The 20,744-nt window shown below is 45.4% G+C and overlaps 1 protein-coding gene across 1 annotated transcript in view; it reads left to right on the plus strand.

The window, feature by feature from the left end:
* The window catches only part of TSEN15 (tRNA splicing endonuclease subunit 15), a 92,265-nt gene extending 72,158 nt beyond the window's left edge, over positions 1–20,107 (plus strand). The window contains exons 5-7 of the transcript XR_015722713.1: positions 3,449–3,527; positions 5,220–5,293; positions 19,164–20,107. The gene's annotated coding sequence lies outside the window, so the exon portion shown is untranslated. The remainder of the gene's footprint in view (positions 1–3,448; positions 3,528–5,219; positions 5,294–19,163) is intronic.
* The last annotated feature ends 637 nt before the right edge of the window (positions 20,108–20,744 follow it).

Consider the following 20,744-nt stretch of genomic DNA (forward strand, 5'->3'; position numbering starts at 1 on the left):
GGTTCAAGCCTGGGCACTCTGAACCCCCAAACCTCCACTGTTAACCATTGTATTATACTTCTTCTACTTTCAGTCAGCAAATTTTTGCTCATGAGAGACACCTCTTGGAGGAGTAGTTGATCCTTCAGAAGGTCTAATAAATAAATTCCGGTTCATCAGACCGTATCTGCACACTTTCCTTCATCCCAGCACTTGTGGCATGCGGGAACCTCTTGCCACGGGGCTGGTGTTCGCTCTCAGAGCTACCTCCCTTCTCTACATCTTCGCAGCTCCCTGGCATGGTGAGATCCTGGGGCTGTTGCCACAATCTTCCGGAAAAGAGAAGCTTCTTGGCTCCAGCACGTTCTTAACGCTCGGGGGAAGAGCTGTGGGGCCAATCTGTCACCGTGTCTATATTTAGCCCCATCTGCCAGGAATATTTCAAGCTGCCTATTTTAGTATAAGCCGTTTTGTGCAAATGCCACTGTTCCACCACTAGTTCGTGGGAAACCAAGGGCATTAAGTGGATTTTCTGGTGTTTATGTTGAGTGTTGTGAGTTGGCCCTTCAGCCAACCTTCACATGAGCTAGGGGAGAGGATGGAGGCGGTGTTTTCCCAGGGTGTTAGTCCCAGGGGCCCACACTTTTTAGTGGCTCAAAAGTCATCCAAAAGTGGCAACCGCAGAGGCGGTGGTGGAAGTCCTGGCAGGGGAAAAGGACTATAAAAGGCCCAAGGCTCTTCCCCAGCATCCCTGAGGCAACATGATGGTCGAGCCCATTTCAGAGCTTTCTACTCCGGCTCCATAAATTACTGTATAGACCCTTACAGCCTTAAGCAACCCCCTCATACAGCCTCGTGGATCTGTGTCAGTGAAAGACAAGGGCTCCCATACACTGAGGGCTTCCCTTGTGCCAGTTTTCAGCTGGCTTGGACATGCACCATTGGTTTTGTCCATATGGCATCCCTGTGAGGGCAGTTCTAGGTCCAGTCCTAGTTCCACTTCACAGCTAAGGAAACTGAGGCTTAGACAGGCTGAGGGACTTGCAGAGGCAGATTTAGAACTCAGGCCCACTTAAAGCCAGACCTCAGGATCTTAACCGTTATCATCATGCCGACCCATTCTATCTATCCTACCCACCCAGTCTCCCGGTTTTCTTCCCCCAGGTATAAACACTGGAGTTTTTCGCATATATTTCCACCTCCATCTTATTGTCTAGACACAATGCTTAACTGTATTTGAGGGGTTCTGACCACAGGTTTGTTACCCAGCCCACTGTGACTAAATACCCACCCCCAGGGTGGGCCCAGCGGCAGCCCAGTGAGGCAGTGGGGCTCCGGGACTTGCCCCTGCGCTTGAGTAAATACTGGCTGGAAGAAGCAGTTGAGCAGCCTTAGGAGAGGGCGCCCCCGCTGCAGAGGTGAGTTTGATTGGAGATGTACGGAACCTGGTTTTCATCTGACTGGGGCTGCTGGGAAAGGAACTGCCCCCAGGATTGGCATGGGGCTGGGACTGAGAAGACGGACATTGGAGTGAAGTTCATTAATCCAGCTGTCCTGGGTAACTTATTAATCTTCAGAGTGGCTGAATCTAGGTGAATTCTGAATTGTTATAATAGGAAAATCTTGATGTGTGTGTGTGTGTGTGTGTGTGTGTGTGTGTGTGCATTTTTCTTTCCTAAGCACAATTCCTGAAAATAAGTATGTTTCACTAAATCACCCTAGCATGAAGGTTGGAAGAAAGTGGCTACATGCCTAGCCTTAGAAGTCACATGGTGTCCCATTGTAATCCCATAATAGTTACAGACCGGCCTACATTCAAGAGGAGAGAACATGGACACACTCCTCAAAGAAGAAGGATCAACATCAATTTGTAAGAGGGGCACATGAAATGGAATATACGTTACGGTGCCTATCTTTGAAATATACAATCTTCCATACCAACTGCATTGTACTAGGGGAAGAACTTGGATTTGGAAGAAATTGGGCAAAGTGGGGTAGCTAGTATTTGAGTGCTAGAGGGCTAGCATGGCAGTGGAGAACCAAGGCTCCAAGAAATTCATTCATACAGTCAACAAATGTTGAGCCTCCTTGGGTACTCACCATGAGCCAGAAACTGGGGATACACAGTGGGTAAGACACAAGGTCCTGGCCTTCATGTAGGTTACAGTCTGGTAGGGAGACAATGACTCAAATAAATACAGAAATGCCATTAGGAGCTACAAAGTTGGAAAGAACATTGACAATATTGGAGAGAGTGTTTATTTTAGAAAAAGTGCTTAGGGAAGACCTCTTTGAAGTGGGGACATTTGAGCAGAGGCCTGAATGAATGGAGGGAGGGAACGAAGCATGCAAACATCTGAAGGAAGGGCAATCCAGGCTGAGGAAAGAGTAGGTATAAAGTCCCTGCAGAGGGATAAGCTTGGCGTATTCAAACAGGAAGCCCAGTGTAGCTAGAGCATAAGGATTGAGATGGAGAAGGGTAGGAAATGCAGTACGAGAAGTTGCTAGTAGTTGTCCTTAATTTGAGGCAAAATCCATTCAAAACCTTGCTTTTGTTGGTATTTGTTTCCCTAAGTGTTAGGATGGAAGGACACATTCTCATTAGGAAGTATCCATCATTAATACAGGCTTCCTGTTTTCTAAATGCAAATGACCATGTTTCCATTGAGGGCAAAGCTGAGTGAATACAAATTTCAGAAAAATGTCTCCGACATGAATGTAGAAGCATCTGGCCACCCTCAGGGTACCTTCCCACCACTTACCACAGCCAATCTGGTCTTTGTCAGGGCATCTTGCTTTTCAGAGAGTAACTATGACAATGGAATGTGATGCTGGGGGTCTACAGCAGCCCTCTATTTGCCCACAACATGTGATAACGGAACACAGAATTATGAATCAGGAGAGCGTCAGCCTCTCCCTTTGTAGTAGACGAGTAATCTGCTATTTGATTCAATTAATGTTTTGTTATTGGTTTTGTTTTTCTTATGACTCTCTCATAACAAGATGAGTAAGATGTTCTATAATCTATAACACCATTTCCCAAATTAATTTGATGAAGACCTCTGTATTAGTTTTCTATTGCTGCTGTAACGAATTATCACAAACTTAGCAGCTTAAATAACACAACGGTATTATTATATAGTCTGTGTAGATCAGAAGTTTGATGGCGGTCTCACCAGAATAAGATCAAGTTGTCAGCATGGCCATGTCCTCTTCTCTAGGTTCAATGAGAGGATCTATCTACTTCCTTAGTCATTCTGGTTCTTGGTAGAATTGAGTTCCTTGTGGTTACAGGAGTGAGATTGTCATTTCCTTGATGGCTGAGGGCCATTCCTAGCTTCTAGAGGCTTCCTGGATTCCTTGGCTCTTGGGCTCTTCCCTTATGTTCAACGTCTGCAATGATGGATTGAATCCCTCTCAAACTTTGACTCTATCCTCCTTCTTCTGTCTCATCTCTCTTGGACCACAGCCAAAGAAGATGTTCAACATAAGGACTCATGTGTTAGATTGGGCCCACTTGGATAATCAAGGACTATCCCCATTTCAAGGTTTGTACTCTCAGTCACATCTGCAAAGTTTCATTTGCCATGTAAGCCAACACAGTCATGGGTTCCAGGAATTAGGGTGTGGGCATCCTGGGGGAGAGACATTATTCTGCTTACCGCAACCTTCATTTCCTAACCTCCACTAACCTAGAGCTGAATGGGCTACAGTTTGGGAAGCATTGCACTGCTCAAAGGTGTCAAAGGGCTTACTTGTAGACAGGAAGGCACTAATTCTTTAGGGGCAATGACAACAGCCAAGGCCCTGGGCGAGCAGGAGACCACATGCAGGTTGGATTTCTCCATGTGGTTGGGGATGCAGGTGCAGAGGAATAAGGTTTCAGTGATGGGTTTACCTTCTCACCTAGCCAGAGTATGAATCAGGTAGATTTCTGGATTGGCCCAATTTGTCAAGAACTTCTGCCTCTTCATGCCTGAAGGGAGAGGAAGGGACAGTTACTATACCAGGTATTTTCCCAATCACCTCCTATAATGGTCATGCTAACTTGGGAAGGTGAACTCTGCATTTGAACCTATGTGTGATGGATTTATTTGGTGTCCCACCCCAGTCCCTCCTACTGGATGGGTGCATCCATCCTATAGCAGCAGTGTGCTAACAGCTCACAGCGTCCCCTTTCTCTAGAAACCACCCTGACAGTTGATGGGAGATGCCTCAGCTGTGAGGTCGTGCTTCTGCCAACACACACACACACACACATACACACACACACACACACACACACACACACACACACCTTCCCAACCCACAGAAGTCTGGCCCCCATGCTTGGTGGTGGGAACATTTCTGTGATACCACTTATGCCCCAGAGTCTTCTGTGGATCATGTCTGGCTTTTTCTGAGACCACAGCCTTGCTCTACTCTTCCCTTCACTTTTCTGCTTCCCTTCTTCAGTTCCAAGTTTTTCCTGAATAAATCAATAAATCACATGTCCCCAGAACTTCGTCTCAGGCTCTGCTTCCAAAGAACTCAACCTAAGATGTGATAAAACTAATGCATATATCAGGACCCACAAAATGGAGGCCACCTCCATGGCCCTGCCCACATCACAAATCTGACCCTAAGCCCGCAGTTCCAGGAAGCACTTGTCAAGGACACTTAACAAACACCAATCACAATCCCCCAACTAAACTTCAGCTAACTTATCCTACCCTAGAAAATAAGACCTGGGGTTGTCTGGGTGGCTCAGCTGATTAGGCATCTGCCTTTGGCTCAGGTCAGGATCCCAGGGTGCTGGGATCGAGTCCCACATTGGGCTCCTTGATCAGTGGAGAGTCTGCTTCTCCCTCTCTCTGCTGCTCCCCCTGCTTGTGCTCTCTCTCTGACAAATAAGTTAATAAAATCTTTAAAAAAGAAGGAAAGACAGAAAGAAAGAAAGAAAGAAAGAAAGAAAGAAAGAAAGAAAGAGAGAGAGAGAGAGAGAGAGAAAGAAAGAAAGAAAGAAAGAAAGAAAGAAAGAAAGAAAGAAAGGAAGGAAGAAAGAGAAAAGAAGACCTGCTTGCCTTACCAGGAAATCCCTGGCTTCCTAGCCAGTCGTGCCCTGTTACGCACTGCCTCTACTAATGCTCCCTAACACTTGCTCTTGCTTGAAATCCCTTGGGAAGACTGATCCGCTGCGGTGAGGCACTGCACTCTCCCAATCCATGGCTCCCTAATAACAGAGTTCTTGCTTTTTGTAGGTTCCTGGCCTAGAATCAGGCAGCACCGAGAAAATGTCTAGAGAAGATGATGCACTGGTGCATGACCCTTCCAGGTATGTGGTTGAACAAATCGAAGGAATCTTGATGGTTTATTTGCAAAAAGTCAGGGTGGGAATTCCATGCAGGATTCTGAAGACCTGGTCTGTGGAAAAGGATGCAAAGTTGAGAATACGTTGAAATACAATGGTCCACGCCAGGGCCGGTTCCTTGGGGGCAAGCACTGAGCCCATCACGCTCGTGCTGTATCCCTGTGCTGGTGCAGGAGCTGACACACGGCCGATCGGCTGCTCGTTGAATAAGTGAATCAAGTCGAGAGAAGCAATAGAAGGTGAGGTCTCTGAGTCAGGAGGTTAAGCAGGAGAAAGTTGGGAAAAAGAGGATCTGTTCTCAGTAACACATGCGCCTTTGAACCCTTCCAAACTCCTCTGTGATCACACTTCCTGGAACCTGCTTGTAGTTCCCAGGAGTCTGTGGCCACAAGCCACAGAAAAAAAAAGTGAAAAAAAGTGGCATTTCCGGTCAGCCCTCCCTCCACACCCAGGCTGGAGTTCCAGCAGCCTGCTCTGGTACCTGGGCCATGCCCTGTCTTGAAGAGATCTAGCAGAGCTCTCGGTTAGGCTGAAGTTATTTTTATTAATATGTTATTCCAACTTGTACGATAAAACACCAAGTATCAATGCAATTTACTTTAGTGCTTAATAAGCACCAAACACAAATTGCTGATTCAAACACCAAACAACCAGTAAAATTTACCAAATCAGTAAAATTAAAATTAATAATAGGAATGAAATGTGACATGAGATTGTTTTTGCTAAAACCCAGTCTCTCTTCATCACACAATATGGTACTGACTGTCCAAGCCCAGGCTCTTTCCAGATCAGCCCATCCCCTGGCCAGGTGCGGACAACCGCTCATGCTCGGCTTTCCTCAATTCAAACGACTTCTAGACCTTCCCTCTGATAAAATGCACCCTGCTGCTTCCTTTCGGCTTTCAGCAGATACGAACGCATTTATACATTAAGTCCACCTCTCTTCTTTCCTCATTAGGGGAACATAAATAAAGCAGCTTTACTTGGCATTAATGTGATCACAAACACAAATGTGGCTGAAATCACGCAGGGATTGGATTAGACACTCAGATGTATAAGCTTGTGAGAATGTACATGTATGATGTATACATACGTATGCATATATCTATATGAAATAATCGTCGATGCTTAATTTTAAAATAAAAAACTAAAACATGCTCTTAGAAAATGTGTGAGTCCCGGAGGAAACACGGCTGCAGGCCCAGCCGGGTCTGGAAGCCCGCCTCTGTGTGTATACAGCTTCATTTCTCCCTCTGCATGTTCTCCCGCCCAGAAAGAAATCAAGCTCATTGTCCTTACCCCCCCACTTCTTATGTAACCATCAGATTTATTTATCCATCTCTTCTGGAACAGTCGGTCACCAACATTTATTGAGCATCTACCATAACTGCTTCTCGGCCTCTTAAGAACTCTGTAGATATTACTGCTATTGTGATTCTGTTTTTAAGGTAAGAAATCTGGAGCTCAGTGGGCTTAGTTTAAGAAACTTGCCGAAGCGGCGCCTGGGTGGCTCAGTCAGTGAAGCATGTGCCTTCGACTCAGGCCATGATCCCAGGGTCGTGGCATCGAGCCCCAGGTCAGGCTCCCTGCTGAGCGGGGCACCTGCTTCTCCCTCTGCCTTGGCCCCGTCCCCCAGCTCGTGCCCACTCGTGAGGACGCTCTCACTCTCCTCTCTCTCTCTCAAAAATAAATAAATAAATTCTTTTAAAAAAAGAAAAAAGAAACTTGCCTAAAACAATTACTTACGTCGGAGGCAGGGTTTTGATTCAGTGCTATCTGACCTCAGACCCCACATTCCTGTTCCTCACGATATCCCCAGGGTATCGAAAAGTGCACATAATAGGTACTCAACAAATATGTTTTGAATGAACACAAGAACAGTGACCTGGTTGCATTGTGCCAGTCTGCCTCTCCTCATAGCCTGTAGGAATTGGTCTCCCCTATTGACCCTATATATTGTTCCCCTATAGGCAGCAAGGCCTTTAGAGTAGAGGCTATGGGTCCCCACCTCGGACCCCCGTCCCCATCGTGCCTGGCATAGAGTAGATGCCCAAATAGGTATTCATCTGAATTGTTTTGAGCTCTCGGCCCAGCCTGGGATCTTTCTTCAAGGACCATCTAGAATTAGAAAAAGAGACTTTGAGGAAGAGAGTGTTTCTGACAACACGTGTCACTGGCTAGCCTTGGGAAAGGAAGGGGAGGCTTTGGCAACCTCCTTCTGAGGCTTGGACTCCAAGCCCCACTAGGTAATGTAGGTAAAAGCATGTGATTTAGAAAGTAGCAAAATCCTAGAGCAGCGTGCCAAGTTCAGAGTCACTGAAGCAAGTGGTGTAAATGATGAAATTTCAAAGACAGAGACCTTTTTAGAAAAAGCCCGGGTATGCAGAAGTGACAGCACTGAGCCCTGGGTTTGGGTGGAAATGACAAGTCTTCCTCCACTCCCCCTTGTAGGAGGACCTTGGTGAGTGGCTTTTAAATGCCCTTTTAAGTCTCTGAAAAGAGCTGCCTGCTGGATCGGCAAAGGCTGGAAGTTCCTCGTGATCATTTGTAACATAATTGAGGTTTGCACATTCTTTCTGCTCAGGCTGCTCCGGGGGTCAGAGAGAATGCCCCGAGGGGTGCTTTGCAGATCCATTGGGTTCACATTTTCCCCCATTACTGCCCTTGTTCTCTTGCTCGACCAGAACCGCAAGGCTCTTCTTGCTCTCGCCTCATTGAACAGGAAACTTTGTTTCCTCCCAGACTCTTTGCTGCTTCCTCTCTGTGCTGTTTTCCAGCCAGTGAGAAGTCCAGGCCATTGCTGGTTTGTGGTGGGCGCTGGGCAGCCGACAGCACGACTTACCCTGTGTTCTCTCCTCACCCACTTGCCTGAGAGAAGGAGTGCTTCTGAAGGAGCGCCCAGATGTCTGCTATGTTGCAAGGTGTTTTCAGGGACCGGCACCTTCCAAAGCTGGGGCATCCTTCCATGCGTCGGTGAGGCGGGGTGGAGGGAGGAAAGGAGTTGATACTTACACACGCGCCAGCCTTGCCAGATACTGGACTAGGAGCCCCGTGGAATGGCTGGAATTCTCACAGCTCACAGCCCCCTGGTGGGCTCAGTACTGTCCTGGCTTTGCAAACCAGGGGCCCCAGATTTGCCTGAGACACAGCTAGGACAGTAAAGAGCAAGGGCTCAAGTCTAGGTCCCTGGCCCCAGTCTCCAAGTCCTTAAGCACCCCAGAGGGACGTTAGCTTCTCTGCCCACACCCCCGCCCTGCAGAAGGGAGCTTGGTCTCCCCACTTCCCCTCCCCCCCCAACTCCTGAGTCATGAAGAAACTAACAAATTCATGATTTGTAAAGAGTTTTGTTCCTTAGCTCTGCTCAGATAGGCTTCAGTTCAAAACACAGTGTGCATTCATGCCGGATTCTCCAGGACACTTCCAATTTCGTATGATGTTATAATTTGTAATAAATCCATTTCGTTACATTTACGATCAGTATGATTTCATTTTACACCATTTTAAGGCATTCCAAGTACAAAAATTTAGAAACCGGAAAAAAAATTTTTCTCAGATGCCATGCCCTGATTTTTGAATCAGAAAATGCTTCTCTCTGCGACGCGCGCCCCAAGAACGTGATCGTCCTCGTTCATCTATCGGCATTTTTTTAGGGAGGCCGTTCTCTGTTCCAGGTCCTGGAAGTGCTGTTGTGCGCCCCTCATTGCAGCACCGCCCCAGGATATTCCAGCCCCTTCTCCAAACAGATCCTTGACCACGCGTTCTCAACCTCCCCTCCCATACGGAGACTCAAGATGCTTTTCTCAGTCTTGCAGCAGATGCATCAGCTGTTCCTGCCCTCAGACTCCCTTCTCCAGCCCCCATTCCAGGGGCACGTGGGGCAAAACCCTGAGCAGACAATGAGGCTGGTTGCTTTGTGTTGGTGCCAGAAAGAAAGTCCTGCCCCTCCCAGGTGTGCTCCCCCCCCCCCCCCCCCCCCCGCTCCCCCGGCCGACTCCCCTCCCTCCCTCTGGATGGGGCTATACGAGTTGCCTCCAGCCCTGCTGGAGCCCACTCTTTCCAAACCATTGAGTCATTTCCTCTTGGGGACTTTCTCATTAAAACCTTCCTGTTTGCTTTGCTCTGGAGCTCCACTCCGAGTTGCTGTTTCCTTCCCTGTCCCCACTGAGCTGTAATTAATGGCCCCGCACCTTTCAGCTCGCCCTCCCGTTGCAGTTTTCCTTCCCACGCTCCTCTCTTGGCTGGAGTCTCTCCACTTGGTGCACACTTGTGCAAAGCCCCAGAGCTTCTAAAGCTGTGAGGGCAATGGGGGAAGCCGCTCCTGTCCTGCAAAGTGTTGCCTGAAGGATAAATTGGACAGATGAGTGTCTACAAATAGGCAGCAGGGAGAAAACCCTCTGACCAACAGCCTGTCCCAGATCTAACTGACACAGCAAGCAGAGCGGTGGGGAATAACCCTTGATTAATGCCCTCTGAGCTGCTCGACCCCGAGCAGCTGCCGGATCCCCCGGAAGACGGCTGTGGTCTCTGTGAAGCCCTAGTTCGGAGTGTTTGTGTGCACATCTGAGACCCGCTGACCCAGGGACAGTTTGCTGTTGTGGTCAGCAGCACCAGGGCGGGACTGGGTGGGACAGAAGGGGCCAGAAGACACTGGGGTTTTCTGATCGAGTGATGGGGCAATGGGAAGAGAGCACAGAGAAGGAAAGGAAATGATCAGACTGAATATTGCAACTTTGTTCTTTCTTCAGGCTTATTTTTTTCAGGGAGGTATTTCTCTGATCCAGGCCCACAAGAACTGGGGTATATTTCTTAACGCAGGCACAGTCCCAGAATATTCCAGCCCCTTCTCCGAACAGATTCTGGATCAAATGAAATGTCATGGGCTGTACAGAGAAGAGTGCCCTTTGTACCCTGTGGGTATTTGATAAATGTTTACTGAAGCAAGTCAAACTGTCAAAAAGTATATGTGACAGAGGGGATGGATGGTAAAGTCGTCTGCGCACCCCAAATCGTGCACTGTCTGTTCACTTCATCACACCACCGGTCATTAAGGAAAAACCCTTGGGAGATATTCCCAGGGTAATGGGCCTTCTGCCACCCCTCAAATCCCATCATGTTGGCAGCCTCCCGCCTCAATAATGTGTGAGCCCCACATGACCGGGTGCCTGCTAACGGGGCTTTGCAGAGCTCCAAAGCCAGCACACTGCCCCTCGGAAATCTGCTTTCCAAGTATATTTATCATTGGTAATCCTCACCAGTTTGGAGACTCAAACAGAAGCCGAGAGTCACCTGGTTTGGCTCCTGGCTCCTGAACATTCACTCTGATTCACAGGAGACCCGCCTCAGTCCCGCGCAGGCTCATCGGCCTCCTCTGCTCTCCACCTGGTTCCCTGCTCTGTCGCCTGGGCATCATCCTGTGCCGTAAACGATCCTTCCTTCTTCTCTTGGGTTTTCAATGTCTTCATTCCCACTGGCCTCCAACTCTTCCCTCCGCCGGCTTCATAGAGCCTTCCCTTTCCATCCTCCAGGGGGCGCCACTATGGCTGGATAAAGGAGTTGGAGGGGGGGTCCTTTAACTGGAACACACCTGAGTGGCAACTCGTCCCTGCCCACCTCCTTGTGCAAAGATGGGCACTGCTGCTTACCTCCGGTTACTGTCTTGTGTCCCTCCCCGCATTACCAACTCCTCGCAGGAGCCGTCTGTCGTTCCTTTTACCTCCACGTGCCTTGCCTTAGTAAAGTGAGCGGCCTCTTCCTCCTCCTCCTCCTCCTTGCTCACCCTTAGCACTTGATACACCTGACTATCCCCGCCTTCTGGAAACACTCTCCTTCCCTGACCTTCCTGCTTCTTCTGTTCCCTCGTGGCTCCTCCTCACTCTCTGAGCAGCTCTCCTTCCCCAGTCTTCTCTCTGAAATCTTGCTGTTTCTGAAATGCCGCGTTCTTAGCCCTCTTATTCTTTATAGCCCCTTCCCTGGGGCATCTCACTTACTCCCATGGCTTAGGCTAAAACTTATATACTGATGACTTTCCTTCCTTCTTATTAAAGTAAAAATCTCTTACAATGACAAAGCATCACATGTACAGGTAAACAAAAATAAGAAAATAAAAACACTGTTTCCACCATCTATTGCCAGTGTTAATCTTATTGTATATCCTTCCAGAATTTTTATGTATTTTTACATCTTTTCCAAAATGAGAAAAATACAATTTTTTAAGTTGTTATAAACTGTTTTGTAACTGCTTTCTTTTTTAGGTTAATAATCTGAAACTTTCCATGTCAATACATCTTATCTAATGCCCGGTCCACATCTGACTACCTAAATCATCCCCCAGATGTCCTGTCTAGCTGGTTTGTCCAATTAGGGACAAATATAAAACTCCGGCATAAATATATATCATTATCGTTGCATGGGTATTTCTTAAGCTCTTTTGCCAAGCATAGACATGATATCATGCTTGTTAAATGGATTTGGGCAATTATCTATAAAATATCCCAACTTCTGGATTTGGCTAGTTGCTTGTCTGTGGTATTATTTAACTTGTTTCTCTAGCCCACTTATTTCTTATAAACTGGAAGTAAAACACAAAGGCATAATGAATCCAGGTTAAGCCTTGTTAGTTAGCTTGCATCATAGGAGATGTGAACTTCCTTCTGCATTTTGTCATAAGATACCTATGTTCCGATTGACCTGCCATGAGGGATCCCAGCACTGACCACTTAAGGCAAATGGCAGTCTTAGCCTTCCCTTGTAGCCTTAGGTTATCAACCTTGTGGCTAGGAAGTCAACAGTGGTGTTATTTTGGCAATACTATACAAGTGTCCAGTGCCCCAGTAACCATATGTCTAAAGCCCTTACCGCCAGTTTATACCTGAGTCAATAGTTTCATTAAGAGTTTAAAGTGATTATCGGTTAGGGTTCTTCGTAGGATATGGATGACACATTTTAATTAATTAAAAGTTAATTAAGAACATTTGTTAGGAAGGACCTATTTCCTGAGGTGTGGGCAGGACTACCAGTGTTTAAAGCCATGAAACAGTAACAATCGTCATTCTACTGGTTACGGAGATCCAGGTTCAATGATATAAAGTGGATAAGAATGGGTTCTAGAGTCAGAAAGACCAGAGCTCAAAATGTAGGTTCCGCACATCACAGATTGTGTGAAATTGGGCAAAGTCAGCTGGTCTCTGAGCATCAGTTTCTTCGCCTATAAAACAAAGAAAGCAATAGGACTTACCTCATAGGTGATTTTAAAGATTAAATGCTGCGAAGCACTTAGCACGATGACAGGGTTTTGTTATTACTCTCAGCTGTCCTAGCTGCCCGAAGCAGGCAGGATCCCCCGTGATGGCCCTTATAATCCCCTCGAGTGCAGTGGGGCCTCTGAATAGGATGGGGTGTCACCCCCGCAATTTTGTTGTGCTGTATGGCAGAAGGGAGCTTATCAGGGTGGATCTGACCTTGTCAGGTCAGCCCTTTCAAAGCAGAGAGCTTTCTCTGCTGGTCACAGGGAAGAAGTCAGAAAAGTGCATTCCAGCTGGTCTTGAAAAATATAAACATCCATGTTGTGAACGGCCTATGGGGACCATGTCGCAAGGAAAGCCAGTGGCTTCTGAGAGCTGAGCATGATTCCCGGCTGATGGCTAGCAAGGAAATGGGGACCTCATTCCTGCAGTCACAAGGAACGGAATTCTGCCAACAACCTGGACAAGCTCAGAGGAGGACCTCAGGTGAGAACTGCAGCCCAACCTCACCTGCAGCCCTGTGAGACCCTGAGCCAGGGTCCAGGGAAGCTGTGCTCAGACTCCCGATCCACGAAACTGTAAGATAATAAATTCGTGTTGCTTTCATCTGCTTCGTTCACAGCAACAGAAGACGAAAATCCTAGCTGGAGTTGCTCATCTCTGCTTCTGTGTTCTTGCTGGGCTCGTTTCTGCTGCTAATGGCTGTCCTCCAAAGCAATACTCGATTGCATAAATCATGACAATGCAAGAATGACAAGAGGGGGGCCACTCTTCAACACAAACCCCGTAGGATGTCAATATTCTCTCCAGCTTCTATTGCTAATGGACCGATGGTGGTCATGGCGAGGAGTGGCTTATAGACCTTTGTGGCTTTAGAGAGGAACAAAAATATCATCGGGACTGAGCTTTTCCTGGAAGACTCAACTCATTATGCAAAAGATCTTTTCTTCATGGGTTTCCTGTTTGACACTGCAAGTCTCTCAACTACTAAAGGCTTATCTGAATCTGAGGCCAAACTTAGCCAAATGACCTGGTGAATAGTTTAGGTCCTTACTGAGTTTACAGTATGTTGGGAAAAGCAGACATTAAACAAGTTACACAAAGTTACCATTATCAACTGTGTTGTGTGCCTTAAAGAAAAAGCATTGAATTATGAAGGCTTTCCCGAGGAAGTGATCCTTGAGATGAGATCAGATGGATGAATAGGGGTTGACCAGGCCAAGGGATGATGTTGAGCATTCCCGGGGATCCAGAACAGCTTCTGGAAAGGTCCCGAAGCAGGAAGGGTCATGGCAATATTAAGAAACCTTAGGACGGGGAAGCGAGCAAGGAGAGTGAGAAGAGCATGTGTGAGTTGCAGATGGGAATGGAGGGAGGAGCTAGGTCTTGCAGGTCCTATTTGGCAACGCTAAGGATTTCAGTCTCAGGTTTTCTCTTTTAAAAGAGCACCCTGGCTGCGAAGGATTGTATGGAGCGGGGACAGATGCAGAAAAACTAGTCAGGAAGCAATTGCAGCAATCCAGACAGAAGCTCGGGGGGCTGTGACGAGGGTCATGGTGGCGGAAAAGAAGAGAAGTTAGATTAAGGAAATCCAATTAAGGGATATTTACTTTTGCCAGTTTTTAAAAATTAAACCATTTTCTGATCACCTCTACCATTCCAGGGAGAATTCACATTCATTCATTTGCTTATTTGATAAGTATGTATATTGTTTTATTTTTATGTGCCAGGCACTATTCTAGGCATGGGGATACCGTAGCAAATAAAAACTGGCCAAAATCCCTGCTTCCAAGGAGCTTGCGAGGGAGTGAGACAATAAGCAGGAAAGATGAGGGATATATAACTAGATTCAGTAACAAGTGCTAAGGAGGAAGTTAAAGTTGAAAAGAAAGCATAGGACGTGCTAGAAGAAGATTGCATTGATATGTTCAGATGAGAGCTCACTAAGTAAGAGACATTCGAGAAAAGATCTGAAGGAGCTTCGGGATCGAGGCACGCGGCTATTGGGAGTGAGGTGGATCAGGGAAGAGGATTCTAGCCCGAGGAAATAGCAAGTACAAAGCGTCCGAGGTAGAAATGTGACTGGTGTTTTCTGGAGGGCTGTTATGGCTGGAGGAGATCGAGCAAGGGGAATGTATCAGTCGCCTATCCCGCAAGAAGGGCGAGTAACAGGCAACCTCGGTGGTACACAATAGCATTTAGTTTTACTCATGAGTCGAAAGATCATCTGAGTGGTTCTGTTGAGATGAGCTGAGCTTGTCAGGGCTCACTCACGCCTATGCAGTCAGCTGCAAGTCAGCACAATTTTGCCGACTTTGCCTGGGCTCTTGGATGAGACAGCCGCGTTGACTTAGCTCTGCTCTATGTGCTTCTGTGCCGCTCATCCCCCAGTAGTGTGATGTTCCGTTCTCATGTCATAGCAGGAGTATGGAGGGAGGAGGGAGAGGAGAGAAAGGAAAAAGAGGAAGAAAGAAGCGAGGAAAGAGAGAAAGAGGAGAAGAGGAGGAGAGCAAAAGAGAGAGAGAGGAGATGGGGAGGAGGGAGAGTACACACAAGACCTCTTAAGGTCTGGGTTTAGAACTGAAACAGTGACACTTCTACCACATTTTATTGACTAAAGCAATTCAGGAGACCAGCTTAGTTTCCAGGGATGGAGAACAAACTCCACTTCTTAATGGGAGACTCTTGAAGTCACACTGCAAAGGCTGTGAATATAGTGAAGGGTGGAAAATTAGGACCAGTTTTTGTCATGTGTCTACCACATTGAGCTAGTGGGAGATAAAGTCAGAAAGGAGGTAATGGGAATCTAGAGGATGTAGGGCTTTGCAGGCCAGTATAAGTCCTTTGGCTTTTACTGTGAGATGAGAAGCCATTGGAGGGTTTCCAGAAGAGTAAGACCACCTAACTTCTATTTTAATGGAATCCCTGTGGCTGTCAGGTTTAGAATAGACTGAAGTGGGGAAGCAGACAGGGAGGAGACCACAGCAGCCATCCAGGCAAGAAACAGTGGTGGCATGGCCTGGAAAATAGTGATAGTAGTGTTGAGAAGTAGTCCGATAATGGTCATATTCTGAAGGTGGAATGACCAGCATTTGCGTACAGTGCTAATGTGGGAAATTAGAGTAAAAAGATGAGAAATGCTTGACTCCAGGGCTTTAGCCAGAGTAACTAGAAAAACTATGTTTCAATGTACTGATGTGATTAAGGCTTCGGGCAGAGTAGGTTTCAGGGAAAATCTTCTTCGTAAATCCCTAACTGCCCGCAGACCTTTCTACCATTTTAGACTTGGATTCTCACAGATTCGGAGCTGTATCCACCTGGAACATACGATATAACCTGATCAACTGTTTCCAGCCAGCATCCTTGCCCCTCTCTGTGGCGTCTGTTCTGATTGGTTGTAATACCCATTCTTATTTCACAATCCATTCTGATTGGTTGGAGCCAAACTTAATTATCTTTCTCCATGGCAAAGCCAAGGGAAGCACAGCAGGAGTGGAAATGCCCCCCTTTTGAAGAGGCGGACTTCTTATACGACTTTGTACTTCTAAACGATAGTGGATAGATCCACTTAGATTCACTCCATTCATAGCAAAAGCATGTCAAGTTGCACACTCTGCTGAGGGGTGATGTATGACTTCTTTTTTTCTGTGAAAAAAGGCACTTTGAAAGATAAAAATGGTTCTATGTGATTAGCATAATTTATGAATTAGTAGAATTCATCAGTACAATTCAACAAACACTGTGCATACTTCTTTTTAATAAAACCGTATTGGATAGGTAAAGGTAAAAGTAACTATTGGAAGGGAGGACGTTTGTATTCCTTTTGTCTCCCTAAATTCCCATCTTGGCTCTGAAGGAGGGAATTAGCACTAACATTTTGGTAGTTTCTTCTTATGAGGAGAAATGCAGAGGAGGAAGCTTTCAGCTCTCTCTCTCGTCCCCATTGCTCACTGCTTCTCAGACAAAAATGGCAAATGTGATTGGCAAAAGTCTGACATTCACTAGGACATGTTTTACTAATGGGCAGGGACTTACTCTGTCTGCTGAGCAAAACCAGTCCAGAATGTTCCCTTCACTGAAAGTGTGCTGCCAGCTAGTGGGTTTCTACTCTACCCTTTGGTAGTTGAGGGTGTGAGGCAGCCTTGGTCCTCACAGCTGCCTGGTAGGTGAACTTGGGTTGGCTCTTCACACCCAACTCTCAGATACGCACTGGGTGAGCAGATCCCAAAGTCCCGTTGCCATGGGAGTAGGACCTCAGCCATATTCCTTCGCATTCAGAATCACTGGGCCAGTGCCCCACTTGGCTCCTTTTGGGTGAGTTTCCCAGTGGAGACGAGAGGTGAGTCACAGAACCTGAAGCCCTAACACCAACATCAAGCTCAACTGAGAATCTGCTGCCATGTTAATCCTCGGCATAGTCTTCCTTCCTCTCTTTTTCCTGCCTTTAGAGTCATCTTTCTTTGCCCCTCTCTCCCTTTCACTGAGCCATATTTGAAAGCATGTGAAACTACATCTTTATCAGTGATAACGCTCTTGGTTTTGAGTAACAGAAACACACTTAAGCTTTCCTAAAGACAAAAGCTTAAATTTATTTTAAAGGAACAAATTTGTCTCGGGAAGATAGTAGTTAGTAAGTAGGTAGTAGATTTCAGAAATAAACTAGCGCCAGCGCTTCAAATGCAGTCAGGTCTTTCCCTCCCATCTCTAGAGAAGGCAACTGCACACTCTACTTTGTGAACTACCCTGGTTTATATCTGCCAGATGTAAACATCAGGCAGAAACCACACCATGACTTAAATAAGGGAATTTTAATATAAATATTTTAAAAATTTTGATAAAAGAATACTTGTAAAATAAAGAGAACTTTATGGTACCCTAGGGCTGAGGGAGAGTACCCAAGGAGGAACAGATATAAAAGGGGACCCCCCCCCTCCTAAGGCTGGGATTGCAACCACTGGATGGCAGAGAGATTTACCCAGACCAGAGCTCGTCTGCAATCAGTGGGCAAGCAGGAAGCAGTTTCCTGGGGCACAGGTGGAACATAGAAAAACTGCAGCCAGGGGTCTGGCACATAAGCACACAGAGAGAGTAGGTACCATTGCAGACAGGAGGCCTGGAATATATGGTGTCTATGTCAAGATGGCCACGGAAAGGTAATCATTGGCCAGATTGAGGCTGTAAAGTCACCAAGGGGCCATGAGTTCTGGGCCAGTGGCTGGGTCAGAGTACCACCAACTGACAATGTGGCTGCCAGAACCAGCAGAACGTACCCTCCTCCTGCATTATCCCTCTAGTACCCTCTGCTGAGAAAGCTTAACAGGTGCTCTTTGTAGAGGAGAAATGCTTAAAGGAATTCCATCCATTATTGCAGATCCTGTATTAGATCTGAGAGACAATAAATTGCTGACACAGCTTTCAACAGTACCCTGGTAAGAATGATTAATTCCCAGAATAGTCAGATTCAAAGAGAAAGAATATAGAAGAGAATTTACTAAAGGCTGGGCGTATGGGGGAAATGGAGAAGTATTGTTTAATGGGTACAGAGTTTTGGTTTGGGACAATGAAAAAGTTCTGGAGATGGATGGTGGTGATGATTGTACAACGATACAACAATGTAATGTACTTTATGCCCCTGAATTGTACATTCAAATGGGGGCGCCTGGGTGGCTTAGTCAGTTGAGTGTCCAATTCTTGATTTCTGCTCTGGTCATGATCTCAGAATCAGGAGACTGAGCGCCGTGTTGGGCTCCACACTAAGTGTGGAACCTGCTTGGGATTCTCTCTCTCCCTCGCCCTCTGCCCCTCCCCCACTCACATGCACGTGCACAAGCACGCACTCTCTCTAAAAAAAAGAAAAAAGGATTACACTGGTAAATTATACATACTCTAGCACAATCAGAAAAGGTCAATGCATGGGCACTACATTCATCTCTCACCTCCGCTCCTCTCTGTATGTCGACTTTCTTCTTCCTTTCTCTGTTTCTCAACCACACGCTAGAAAATATGGCTGCCAATAGCTCCTGACCTTAAACAGCTCTCCTTCTCTCAAAAAAACAGCCAATTTTAGTCTGGCTCTCACAACTCCCTCTTTGAAATTCTCATGGAAATTCTGCAGCTGTTTTGGTCCTGTGCTCACCTTGGCCATTGGGCCAGTGTCATCTGATATAGACCAGTTTTCAGAAGTGTGTGTCTGTGATTTTAGGAGTAGGATGGAAGAAGGAGAGGAAAAAGTACCGACAAAACAAGAGGAATCTACTATGCTCTTTTAATGGCTTCCCTTCTCTCCCTTCCAGGGTTTTAACTAAATAGGATGCCAGGCAAATAAATAAATACATATTGTAAAATGCATGTCAAGAGTGAAATCAATAAATAAAATGATCCAGATCAGTCAAATATTTTTCCTCCTTTCCACCTGTGCTAGTAGTCTGAATTAATAATAGAGGCATATGGCAGAATAATCACAATTAGTCATCAAGCTAATTAACCATATACTTTCCTAAGTAGCCACAAAATGGCAGAAACCTTTATATATACAATGAGATTTAAAAATTAATTGTGGCTGTGACAGTAATGGTTATTTTTTATCTTTGCAGGCACAACTTCTTGAAATGATATATATTCCCATCAGGTGCTTCAGAGAAGCAATGGCCTTTTTCTTGACCGGCAATGTGCATTTTGGTACCAGATTATCAGATGGAAAAATACAGACATTTTCCAAGCCCTAAACACAGAGTGTGCCATCTATTAGTTTGGCTTTCTTCCCTCCTACCATCATACTAATATGTGGTGGTTTTTCCAAGAAGAAATCAATCCAAATCTATCTTTGGCCTCAGAATCCGGGAAGCCTGGGTTTTATCACTGGCTGGTCACAGATGCACTGAGAACGGGTAAGTCACTTCCATCTTTGTCTGAATGTCTCCATCTGGAAGATGTAGATTCTGACACTCACCATCAGATAATGTTTGCAAAGTGTTTGGTGGTCCTTGCTGGTAGACGGTATGTAATCGCAAACAGTTGCATCATTTTTTTCTGCCCTAAAAATTCTTCTCTTTTCTAGAAACTATTTTTATATTAAAAATATCACTTTTAAAATATGGCCACATGGCAATAAAAATTCAGTTGGTACTAGAGAGTAATTTTTTTTTTTAAGTAAAGGTCTTTCTCAATAGCATTCCCCAGAAGTAACAGCTTAAAAGTTTTCTATTTTTAATCCTTCTGAGGTGAACCTCCACAACAATAATTTATTACCCTTTATTTTTGATGTATCAACTTCAAAGTGTAGCTGATGGGCCCCCTTATGAAAGATGAGGATCTTGACTCATTTACACTTTCCTTCAACAACCACGGCCAGATATATTTCATTTCTTATTATTCCTTTAGATACGTCCAATATATTCAACCCTCCATTTCTCAATCCATTATTTTTAGGCAGGATCTCGTGACTCTCCTCTAAGGTAAGGAGAGCTTTAATAGCCCTCCCTTCCCCACCTCCTCTCATGGTTATGCCCAGTGTCACAACTTCAGCTCATCACAGAGTTCAGTTACATTGTCAAAATTCATAGAATTTCTTCTTTCTGATATAATTATTTTTTCTGTGTTTTGGCTGTTTGTTAAGTCTAAAAATCACCAGATTTTATAATGTGTTAATTAAGTGAATACTATGGATTATACGATTTTATTCTATTCAAATAAAAAATATGTTTATTGATTACATATGCTTTACTAGCACTGTGTTAAGTGCTAGGGGATATATCAATGAACAGAATCGAGAAAAAAAATCCCTGCCTTCACAGAGCTTACATTTTAATGTGTATGTGGACTCAGAGTAAAAATTATGAAATTGTTTCATTTAACCTGTGCTAATAGAAAAAGAAATGCACATACGTAAACTGGGAGGAGGAAGTAGAGGAAGCAAGGTATTGAATTTTTATAATGTATTATTATCATATAGTTTCACCTTCTCACTAAAATAATAATCTAGACTCTGCAGCACTTTAGAGAAAATTTATGTCTTCTTGAAGCCATTCTTTCCAGGGCCTTCTCATTTGCTAACTTAATTTGGGTTGCTAACTTTTGAATCCTACTTCTCAATATCATTTTTCTGGGGGGTTTGTTTATTATTTTTTATTGCATGAATTTTTGTGTTGGTTTTTTTTTTGTTCTTCCAGTTTTGT

Source organism: Ursus americanus, chromosome 2 (assembly GCF_024610735.1).
Source record: "Ursus americanus isolate L20-20 chromosome 2, mUrsAme1.1.p, whole genome shotgun sequence".
In the NCBI taxonomy this organism is placed as follows: domain Eukaryota; kingdom Metazoa; phylum Chordata; class Mammalia; order Carnivora; family Ursidae; genus Ursus; species Ursus americanus.